Here is a 10,967-nt window from a genome sequence, read left to right as displayed (position 1 = left end):
TGATTCTTAGGAAGGAAGGCTGTTGTAAATAAGCATTGCGCGTCCGAGGGTGATTATATTCTTATTCGGTATCTACTCACCCTCGGACGCGCCATGCTTCTTGATTTGTAATTAATGTTTATTTGCAATGTGCTTTTGACTTACTCAATTATTTTTTTAATTATTGATTTTATTAAATTAATAGTTTAACATCTTATTGGAAATAATTTAAAGGAGACGCGACAGGACAACACTCGGTGGATGCCATATCTGTGTTAACAACTCCAAAAAACTTTCAGTTAACTTCTTGCAGGAGAAAGAAATTGTAGCTGTTGGACCTTTGTAGTACAGTTCCAGATATTTGTTGTGTGTTTGTTTTGATTGTTAAAATGTCTGCATTTGAGATCTCAACACGATCTTATTTTTTATAATCAAATTAATTTTTTAAATATTTTATTAGGTTGGTTCAAGGGGTACACGGGCCGCAGTAGACAGGTCAGTGGAGGCCTAGTGGAAGGAGGGACCACAGACAGGCATCGAAGGCCTAAAATAATAACACATGGCTGTAGGCAATTTTAAATTGGTTCCAGGGGTACACGGGCAGCAGTGCCCTGGTCAGTGTAGTAGTAGTTGAAAGAATGGACCGCAGACAGGCATCGAAGGCCTAAAATAAAAAAATTGGGCTGGCTGTAGGCAATTTTAAATTGGTTCCAGGGGTACACGGGCAGCAGTGGTGTGGTCAGTGGAGGCCTAGTGGAAGGAGTGACCGCAGACAGGCATCGAAGGCCTAAAATATTAACACATGGCTGTAGTCAATTTTAAATTTGTTCCAGGGGTACTTGGGCAGCAGTGCCCTGGTCAGTGTAGTAGTAGTTGAAAGAATGGACCGCAGACAGGCATCGAAGGCCTAAAATAAAAAAATTGGGCTGGCTGTAGGCAATTTTAAATTGGTTCCAGGGGTACACGGGCAGCAGTGGTGTGGTCAGTGGAGGCCTAGTGGAAGGAGTGACCGCAGACAGGCATCGAAGGCCTAAAATAATAACACATGGCTGTAGGCAATTTTAAATTGGTTCCAGGGGTACACGGGCAGCAGTGCCCTGGTCAGTGTAGTAGTAGTTGAAAGAATGGACCGCAGACAGGCATCGAAGGCCTAAAATAAAAAAATTGGGCTGGCTGTATGCAATTTTAAATTGGTTCCAGGGGTACACGGGCAGCAGTGGTGTGGTCAGTGGAGGCCTAGTGGAAGGAGTGACCGCAGACAGGCATCGAAGGCCTAAAATAATCACACATGGCTGTAGGCAATTTTAAATTGGTTCCAGGGGTACACGGGCAGCAGTGGTGTGGTCAGTGGAGGCCTAGTGGAAGGAGTGACCGCAGACAGGCATCGAAGGCCTAAAATAATAACACATGGCTGTAGGCAATTTTAAATTGGTTCCAGGGGTACACGGGCAGCAGTGCCCTGGTCAGTGTAATAGTAGTTGAAAGAATGGACCGCAGACAGGCATCGAAGGCCTAAAATAAAAAAATTGGGCTGGCTGTAGGCAATTTTAAATTGGTTCCAGGGGTACACGGGCAGCAGTGGTGTGGTCAGTGGAGGCCTAGTGGAAGGAGTGACCGCAGACAGGCATCGAAGGCCTAAAATAATAACACATGGCTGTAGGCAATTTTAAATTGGTTCCAGGGGTACACGGGCAGCAGTGGTGTGGTCAGTGGAGGCCTAGTGGAAGGAGTGACCGCAGACAGGCATCGAAGGCCTAAAATAATAACACATGGCTGTAGGCAATTTAAAATTGGTTCCAGGGGTACACGGGCAGCAGTGCCCTGGTCAGTGTAGTAGTAGTTGAAAGAATGGACCGCAGACAGGCATCGAAGGCCTAAAATAAAAAATTTGGGCTGGCTGTATGCAATTTTAAATTGGTTCCAGGGGTACACGGGCAGCAGTGGTGTGGTCAGTGGAGGCCTAGTGGAAGGAGTGACCGCAGACAGGCATCGAAGGCCTAAAATAATCACACATGGCTGTAGGCAATTTTAAATTGGTTCCAGGGGTACACGGGCAGCAGTGGTGTGGTCAGTGGAGGCCTAGTGGAAGGAGTGACCGCAGACAGGCATCGAAGGCCTAAAATAATAACACATGGCTGTAGGCAATTTTAAATTGGTTCCAGGGGTACACGGGCAGCAGTGCCCTGGTCAGTGTAATAGTAGTTGAAAGAATGGACCGCAGACAGGCATCGAAGGCCTAAAATAAAAAAATTGGGCTGGCTGTAGGCAATTTTAAATTGGTTCCAGGGGTACACGGGCAGCAGTGGTGTGGTCAGTGGAGGCCTAGTGGAAGGAGTGACCGCAGACAGGCATCGAAGGCCTAAAATAATAACACATGGCTGTAGGCAATTTTAAATTGGTTCCAGGGGTACACGGGCAGCAGTGGTGTGGTCAGTGGAGGCCTAGTGGAAGGAGTGACCGCAGACAGGCATCGAAGGCCTAAAATAATAACACATGGCTGTAGGCAATTTTAAATTGGTTCCAGGGGTACACGGGCAGCAGTGCCCTGGTCAGTGTAGTAGTAGTTGAAAGAATGGACCGCAGACAGGCATCGAAGGCCTAAAATAAAAAAATTGGGCTGGCTGTATGCAATTTTAAATTGGTTCCAGGGGTACACGGGCAGCAGTGGTGTGGTCAGTGGAGGCCTAGTGGAAGGAGTGACCGCAGACAGGCATCGAAGGCCTAAAATAATCACACATGGCTGTAGGCAATTTTAAATTGGTTCCAGGGGTACACGGGCAGCAGTGGTGTGGTCAGTGGAGGCCTAGTGGAAGGAGTGACCGCAGACAGGCATCGAAGGCCTAAAATAATAACACATGGCTGTAGGCAATTTTAAATTGGTTCCAGGGGTACTTGGGCAGCAGTGCCCTGGTCAGTGTAGTAGTAGTTGAAAGAATGGACCGCAGACAGGCATCGAAGGCCTAAAATAAAAAAATTGGGCTGGCTGTAGGCAATTTTAAATTGGTTCCAGGGGTACACGGGCAGCAGTGGTGTGGTCAGTGGAGGCCTAGTGGAAGGAGTGACCGCAGACAGGCATCGAAGGCCTAAAATAATAACACATGGCTGTAGGCAATTTTAAATTGGTTCCAGGGGTACACGGGCAGCAGTGGTGTGGTCAGTGGAGGCCTAGTGGAAGGAGTGACCGCAGACAGGCATCGAAGGCCTAAAATAATAACACATGGCTGTAGGCAATTTTAAATTGGTTCCAGGGGTACACGGGCAGCAGTGCCCTGGTCAGTGTAGTAGTAGTTGAAAGAATGGACCGCAGACAGGCATCGAAGGCCTAAAATAAAAAAATTGGGCTGGCTGTATGCAATTTTAAATTGGTTCCAGGGGTACACGGGCAGCAGTGGTGTGGTCAGTGGAGGCCTAGTGGAAGGAGTGACCGCAGACAGGCATCGAAGGCCTAAAATAATCACACATGGCTGTAGGCAATTTTAAATTGGTTCCAGGGGTACACGGGCAGCAGTGGTGTGGTCAGTGGAGGCCTAGTGGAAGGAGTGACCGCAGACAGGCATCGAAGGCCTAAAATAATAACACATGGCTGTAGGCAATTTTAAATTGGTTCCAGGGGTACTTGGGCAGCAGTGCCCTGGTCAGTGTAGTAGTAGTTGAAAGAATGGACCGCAGACAGGCATCGAAGGCCTAAAATAAAAAAATTGGGCTGGCTGTAGGCAATTTTAAATTGGTTCCAGGGGTACACGGGCAGCAGTGGTGTGGTCAGTGGAGGCCTAGTGGAAGGAGTGACCGCAGACAGGCATCGAAGGCCTAAAATAATAACACATGGCTGTAGGCAATTTTAAATTGGTTCCAGGGGTACACGGGCAGCAGTGGTGTGGTCAGTGGAGGCCTAGTGGAAGGAGTGACCGCAGACAGGCATCGAAGGCCTAAAATAATAACACATGGCTGTAGGCAATTTTAAATTGGTTCCAGGGGTACATGGGCAGCAGTGTATGGTCAGTGGAAGTCTAGTGGAAGGAGTGACGGCAGACAGTCTTCGAAGGCCTAAGATAACAAAATTGGGCTGACTATAGGCACTTTTAAATTGGTTCCAGGGTAACACGGCCAGCAGTGGCCTGGTCAGTGTAGTAGTTGTAGAAAGAAGGGACCGCAGACAGGCTTCGAAGGCCTAACATAACAAAAATGTCAAAACAATGGTATTGTCAGTGCCAGGCATTGAAGGATGTCAGCGCCTAGACTACACATTGGTGAAGCTGTGAGAGATAATTTTGCTAGTGGTAGAGCACTGTTTGAGCTGGGGGGGGGAACTGGCTTGTGGCCGGCGGTACAGGCACAGGGCCCCTCATATTACAACGGTGTGTCTGACGTTGGGTGCGCACCACCACCGCCAGAGACACTTTATTGTACTATGAGGGACCCAGTGGCAGTGCCGTCGACCAAAAGCGGCCACACCCACCTCTTCAGACAAACAGCACTCTCAAGGGTCCAAGCGCAAAGTGGCGATAGCACGGCCCCGTGTGGGGAGTTTGGCCATTTCGTGAGGTGGAAACATGTCGTATGCTGGACAATCAGGTGAAGAAAATTACGAGATTGGAAAAGTCATTCAGAATAGTCCACAGGCAAGACCTTTTCATAGGAAAGCTAGGTGTCAGCCGGGCAGGGTGGGGCAAAAGATTTTGAAATCCAGTTGTGGTTCATTTTAATGAAGGTTAGATCATCTACATTTTGGGTAGCCAGACGAGTCCTTTTTTCTGTTAGTATTGAACCTGCAGCACTGAATACTCTTTCTGATAGGACACTAGCTGCCGGGCAAGCAAGCTCCTGCAATGCATATTCTGCCAATTCTGGCCAGGTGTCTAATTTGGATGCCCAGTAATCAAATGGGAATGACGGTTGAGGGAGAACGTCGATAAGGGATGAAAAATAGTTTGTAACCATACTGGACAAATGTTGTCTCCTGTCACTTTGAATTGATGCTGCAGTACCTGTCCTGTCTGCGGTCATAGAAAAATCACTCCACAACCTGGTCAGAAAACCCCTCTGGCCAACGCCACTTCTGATTTCTGCCCCTCTAACACCTCTGGTCTGCTGGCCCCTGGAGCTCGTGTGAGAACGATCACGGGCGCTGTGTGCAGGGAATGCCAGAAGCAAACGGTCAACAAGAGTTGATTGTTTTGTTGCTAATATTAGTTCCAAGTTCTCATGTGGCATAATATTTTGCAATTTGCCTTTATAGCGAGGATCAAGGAGGCAGGCCAACCAGTAATCGTCATCGTTCATCATTTTTGTAATGCGTGTGTCCCTTTTGAGGATACGCAAGGCATAATCCGCCATGTGGGCCAAAGTTCCCGTTGTCAAATCTGCGGTTGTGCTTGGTTGAGGGGCAGTTGCAGGCAAATCTACGTCACTTGTGTCCCTCAAAAAACCAGAACCCGGCCTTGCCACGCCACCAATTTCCCGTGCCCCCGGGAAAGCTTCCTCATTAAAAATATACTCATCCCCATCATCCTCCTCATCCTCCACCTCCTCTTCGCCCGGTACCTCGTCATGTACACTGCCCTGACCAGACAATCGCTGACTGTCATCAAGGCTTTCCTCTTCCTCTGGTGCAGACGCCTGATCCTTTATGTGCGTCAAACTTTGCATCAGCAGACGCATTAGGGGGATGCTCATGCTTATTATGGCGTTGTCTGCACTAACCAGCCGTGTGCATTCCTCAAAACACTGAAGGACTTGACACATGTCTTGAATCTTCGACCACTGCACACCTGACAACTCCATGTCTGCCATCCTACTGCCTGCCCGTGTATGTGTATCCTCCCACAAAAACATAACAGCCCGCCTCTGTTCGCACAGTCTCTGAAGCATGTGCAGTGTTGAGTTCCACCTTGTTGCAACGTCTATGATTAGGCGATGCTGGGGAAGGTTCAAAGAACGCTGATAGGTCTGCATACGGCTGGAGTGTACAGGCGAACGGCGGATATGTGCGCAAAGTCCACGCACTTTGAGGAGCAGGTCGGATAACCCCGGATAACTTTTCAGGAAGCACTGCACCACCAGGTTTAAGGTGTGAGCCAGGCAAGGAATGTGTTTCAGTTGGGAAAGGGAGATGGCAGCCATGAAATTCCTTCCGTTATCACTCACTACCTTGCCTGCCTCAAGATCTACAGTGCCCAGCCACGACTGCGTTTCTTGCTGCAAGAACTCGGACAGAACTTCCGCGGTGTGTCTATTGTCGCCCAAACACTTCATAGCCAATACAGCCTGCTGACGTATGCCAGTAGCTGCCCCATAATGGGAGACCTGGTGTGCAACAGTGGCAGGTGCGGATGGAGTGTTTGTGCGACTGCGGTCTGTGGACGAGCTCTTGCTTCTGCAGGAGGACGAGGAGGAGGAGGAGGAGGGGGTGCGAACGGCTACAGACAACTGTTTACTAGACCGTGGGCTAGGCAGAACTGTCCCAAACTTGCTGTCCCCTGTGGACCCTGAATCCACCACATTTACCCAGTGTGCCGTGATGGACACGTAACGTCCCTGGCCATGCCTACTGGTCCATGCATCTGTTGTCAGGTGCACCTTTGTGCTCACAGATTGCCTGAGTGCATGGACGATGCGCTCTTTAACATGCTGGTGGAGGGCTGGGATGGCTTTTCTGGAAAAAAAGTGTCGACTGGGTAGCTCGTAGCGTGGTACAGCGTAGTCCATCAGGTCTTTGAAAGCTTCGCTTTCAACTAACCGGTAGGGCATCATCTCTAACGAGATTAGTCTAGCTATGTGGGCGTTCAAACCCTGTGTACGCGGATGCGAGGCTAAGTACTTCCTTTTTCTAACCATAGTCTCATGTAGGGTGAGCTGGACTGGAGAGATGGAGATCGTGGAACTAGCGGGGGTGCCGGTGGACATGGCAGACTGAGAGACGGTGGGAGATGGTATTGTTGCCGCCGGTGCCCTAGATGCAGTGTTTCCTACTACGAAACTGGTGATTCCCTGACCCTGACTGCTTTGGCCTGGCAAAGATACCTGCACAGATACAGCAGGTGGTGCGCTAAATGGTGGTCCTACACTGCCGGAAGGGATGTTGCGTTGATGACTAGCTTCATTGGCCGAGGGTGCAACAACCTTAAGGGACGTTTGGTAGTTAGTCCAAGCTTTCAAATGCATGGTGGTTAAATGTCTATGCATGCAACTAGTATTGAGACTTTTCAGATTCTGACCTCTGCTTAAGGAAGTAGAACATTTTTGACAGATGACTTTGCGCTGATCAATTGGATGTTGTTTAAAAAAATGCCAGACTGCACTCTTTCTAGCATCGGATACCTTTTCAGGCATTGCAGACTGAGCTTTAACCGGATGGCCACGCTGTCCTCCACCAGGTTTTGGCTTTGCCACGCGTTTTGGGCAAGATACGGGCCCGGCAGATGGAACCTGTGGCGATGTTGATGCCTGCTGCGGCCCCTCCTCCTCCTCTGCTTCAGAACTGCTGCCGCCTGCACCCTGTTCCCCCAATGGCTGCCAATCGGGGTCAAGAACTGGGTCATCTAATAACTCTTCTTGTACCTCCTGCGCAACTTCGTCTGTGTCACCGTGTCGTTCGGTGGTATAGCGTTCGTGATGGGGCAACATAGTCTCATCAGGGTCTGATTCTTGATCAGCACCCTGCGAGGGCAATGTTGTGGTCTGAGTCAAAGGACCAGCATAGTAGTCTGGCTGTGGCTGTGCGTCAGTGCACTCCATGTCAGATTCAATTTGTAATGGGCATGGACTGTTAACTGCTTCACTTTCTAAGCCAGGGACGGTATGTGTAAAGAGCTCCATGGAGTAACCCGTTGTGTCGCCTGCTGCATTCTTCTCTGTTGTTGTTTTTGCTGAAGAGGACAAGGAAGTGACTTGTCCCTGACCGTGAACATCCACTAACGACGCGCTGCTTTTACTTTTACCAGTTTCACGAGAGGAGGCAAAAGAGCTAGAGGCTGAGTCAGCAAGATAAGCCAAAACTTGCTCTTGCTGCTCCGGCTTTAAAAGCGGTTTTCCTAATCCCAGAAAAGGGAGCGTTCGAGGCCTTGTGTAGCCGGACGACGAACCTGGCTCCACAGCTCCAGACTTAGGTGCAATATTTTTTTCCCCACGACCACCTGATGCTCCACCACTACCACTACCCTCATTACCAGCTGACAATGAACGCCCCCGGCCACGACCTCTTCCACTAGACTTCCTCATTGTTTTAAAAACGTAACCAAACTAACGTTATTTGTTGCAGTCACACAACTTACACGGTGAGCTATAACTTCAGTATGATTTAGCTACCCCTTTACAGGTTGGTGAGACCACAGCGAAAATCAGGCCCAATGTTACACACTCTTTTTTTGGTGGCTGCAAATTAGAGAGATGCCCCACACGCAGGACTGTCACTGAAGCACAAATGTTAATATTAATGTCACACTATTATTTTTTTTTTATTTTTATTTTTTTCAGGAACACTTTAGAAACCCCCCCAAAAAAAAAACATTGATTTTTGCAGGGAGAATTTAGAAAACAAATGTAACAAACTATATGCTTTCTATGGGCCACTGAGTGAGAGATGACGCACACAGGAATCAGGAGTGGCACACAAGCCCAGAGGCCAATATTTTTCTACCAATGATTGATGGAGTTATTTTCTCTGGTAGATTTTGGAACCCAAATCAAGGAAAAAAAATATAGGCTTTCTATGGACCACAATTGGAGAGAGAGAGAGAGAGAGAGAGAGAGATGGCACACCCAGGAGTCAAGACTGGCACACAAGCAGAAAGGCCAATATTAATCTCCCACTGTTTTTTTTGGTTGTTTTTTTTTTTTTTTTTTCAGGGAGACTTTAGAAAAAAAAATAATAAAAAAAAATATGATTTTATCAGGAAGAATTTAGAAACCAAATAAAATAAAATGATTTTTTCAGGGAGAATTTATAAAACAAATAAAACCAAAAATAGGCGTTCTATGGCCCACTGACTGAGAGATGACGCACACAGGAATCAGGAGTGGCACACAAGCCCAGAGGCCAATATTTTTCTACCAATGATTGATGGAGTTATTTTCTCTGGTAGATTTTGGAAACCAAATCAAGGAAAAAAAATATAGGCTTTCTATGGACCACAATTGGAGAGAGAGAGAGAGAGAGAGAGAGAGAGAGATGGCACACCCAGGAGTCAAGACTGGCACACAAGCAGAAAGGCCAATATTAATCTCCCACTGTTTTTTTTTGGTTGTTTTTTTTTTTTTTTTTTCAGGGAGACTTTAGAAAAAAAAATAATAAAAAAAATATGATTTTATCAGGAAGAATTTAGAAACCAAATAAAATAAAATGATTTTTTCAGGGAGAATTTATAAAACAAATAAAACCAAAAATAGGCGTTCTATGGCCCACTGACTGAGAGATGACGCACCCAGGAGTCAAGACTGGCACACAAGCAGAAAGGCCAATATTAATCTCCCACTGTTTTTTTTTTTTTTTTTTTTCAGGGAGACTTTAGAAAAAAAAATAATAAAAAAAATATGATTTTATCAGGAAGAATTTAGAAACCAAATAAAATAAAATGATTTTTTCAGGGAGAATTTAGAAAACAAATAAAACCAAAAATAGGCGTTCTATGGCCCACTGACTAAGAGAGAGAGAGAGAGATGGAACGCTTAGTACTGGCACACAAGCCCAAAGGGCAATATTAATCTCCCTTTTTTTTTCCAGGGAGAATTTCTAAAACCCCCAAAAAAAAAAAAATAGGCTTTCTATGGCCCACTATTTGTGAGAGAGATGGGACGCTCAGGACTGGCACAGATGGCACGCTCAGGACTGGCACAGAAGCCCAGAGGCCAATATTAATCTCCCTTTTTTTCTGGGAGAATTTATAAAACCAAAAAAATATTTAAATAGGCTTTCTATGGCCCACTATTTGTGAGAGAGATGGCACGCTCAGGACTGGCACAGATGGCGCGCTCACAACTGGCACACAAGCCCAGAGGCCAATATTAATCTCCCTTTTTTCAGGGAAAATTTATAAAACCAAAAAAAAAATTAAATAGGCTTTCTATGGCCCACTATTTGTGAGAGAGATGGCACGCTCAGGACTGGCACAGATGGCACGCTCACAACTGGCACACAAGCCCAGAGGCCAATATTAATCTCCCTTTTTTCAGGGAAAATTTATAAAACCAAAAAAAAAATTAAATAGGCTTTCTATGGCCCACTATTTGTGAGAGAGATGGCACGCTCAGGACTGGCACAGATGGCACGCTCACAACTGGCACACAAGCCCAGAGGCCAATATTAATCTCCCTTTTTTTCAGGGAGAATTTATAAAACCAAAAAAAAAATTAAATAGGCTTTCTATGGCCCACTATTTGTGAGAGAGATGGCACGCTCAGGGCTGGCACAGATGGCACGCTCAGGACTGGCACACAAGCCCAGAGGCCAATATTAATCTCCCTTTTTTTCAGGGAGAATTTATAAAACCCAAAAAAAAATAAAATAGGCTTTCTATGGCCCACTATTTGTGAGAGAGATGGCACACTCAGGACTGGCACACAAGCCCAAAGGCCAATATTAATCTCCCACTGTATTTTTATCAGGGAGAATTTATACACCCCACAAAAAAAAATACAGAAAAATGAAAAGGCTTTCTATGGCCCACTATGTGAGAGAGATGGCACACACAGGGATGGCACTCTAGCAGAAATGCCAAATTGCCAATCTTAATCTCCCACCAAAAAAAAAAAAAAAAAAAAAACAGGGAATGTCCTACAATTACTATCTCCCTGCCTGCAGTAATCTCAGCCAGGTATGGCAGGCAGCTACTATCTCCCTGCCTGCAGTAATCTCAGCCAGGTATGGCAGGCAGCAATAAGGAGTGGACTGATGCACAAATGAAATAAAAAGTGTGGACAAACAAAAAAGATAGCTGTGCAGAAAGGAAGGAACAAGAGGATTTGTGCTTTGAAAAAAGCAGTTGGTTTGCACA

This window comes from Ranitomeya imitator, chromosome 4, assembly GCF_032444005.1.
Source record: "Ranitomeya imitator isolate aRanImi1 chromosome 4, aRanImi1.pri, whole genome shotgun sequence".
In the NCBI taxonomy this organism is placed as follows: Eukaryota; Metazoa; Chordata; class Amphibia; order Anura; family Dendrobatidae; genus Ranitomeya; species Ranitomeya imitator.
The sequence above is the reverse complement of the archived record's forward strand: the minus strand, read 5'-3'. Positions refer to the sequence as shown.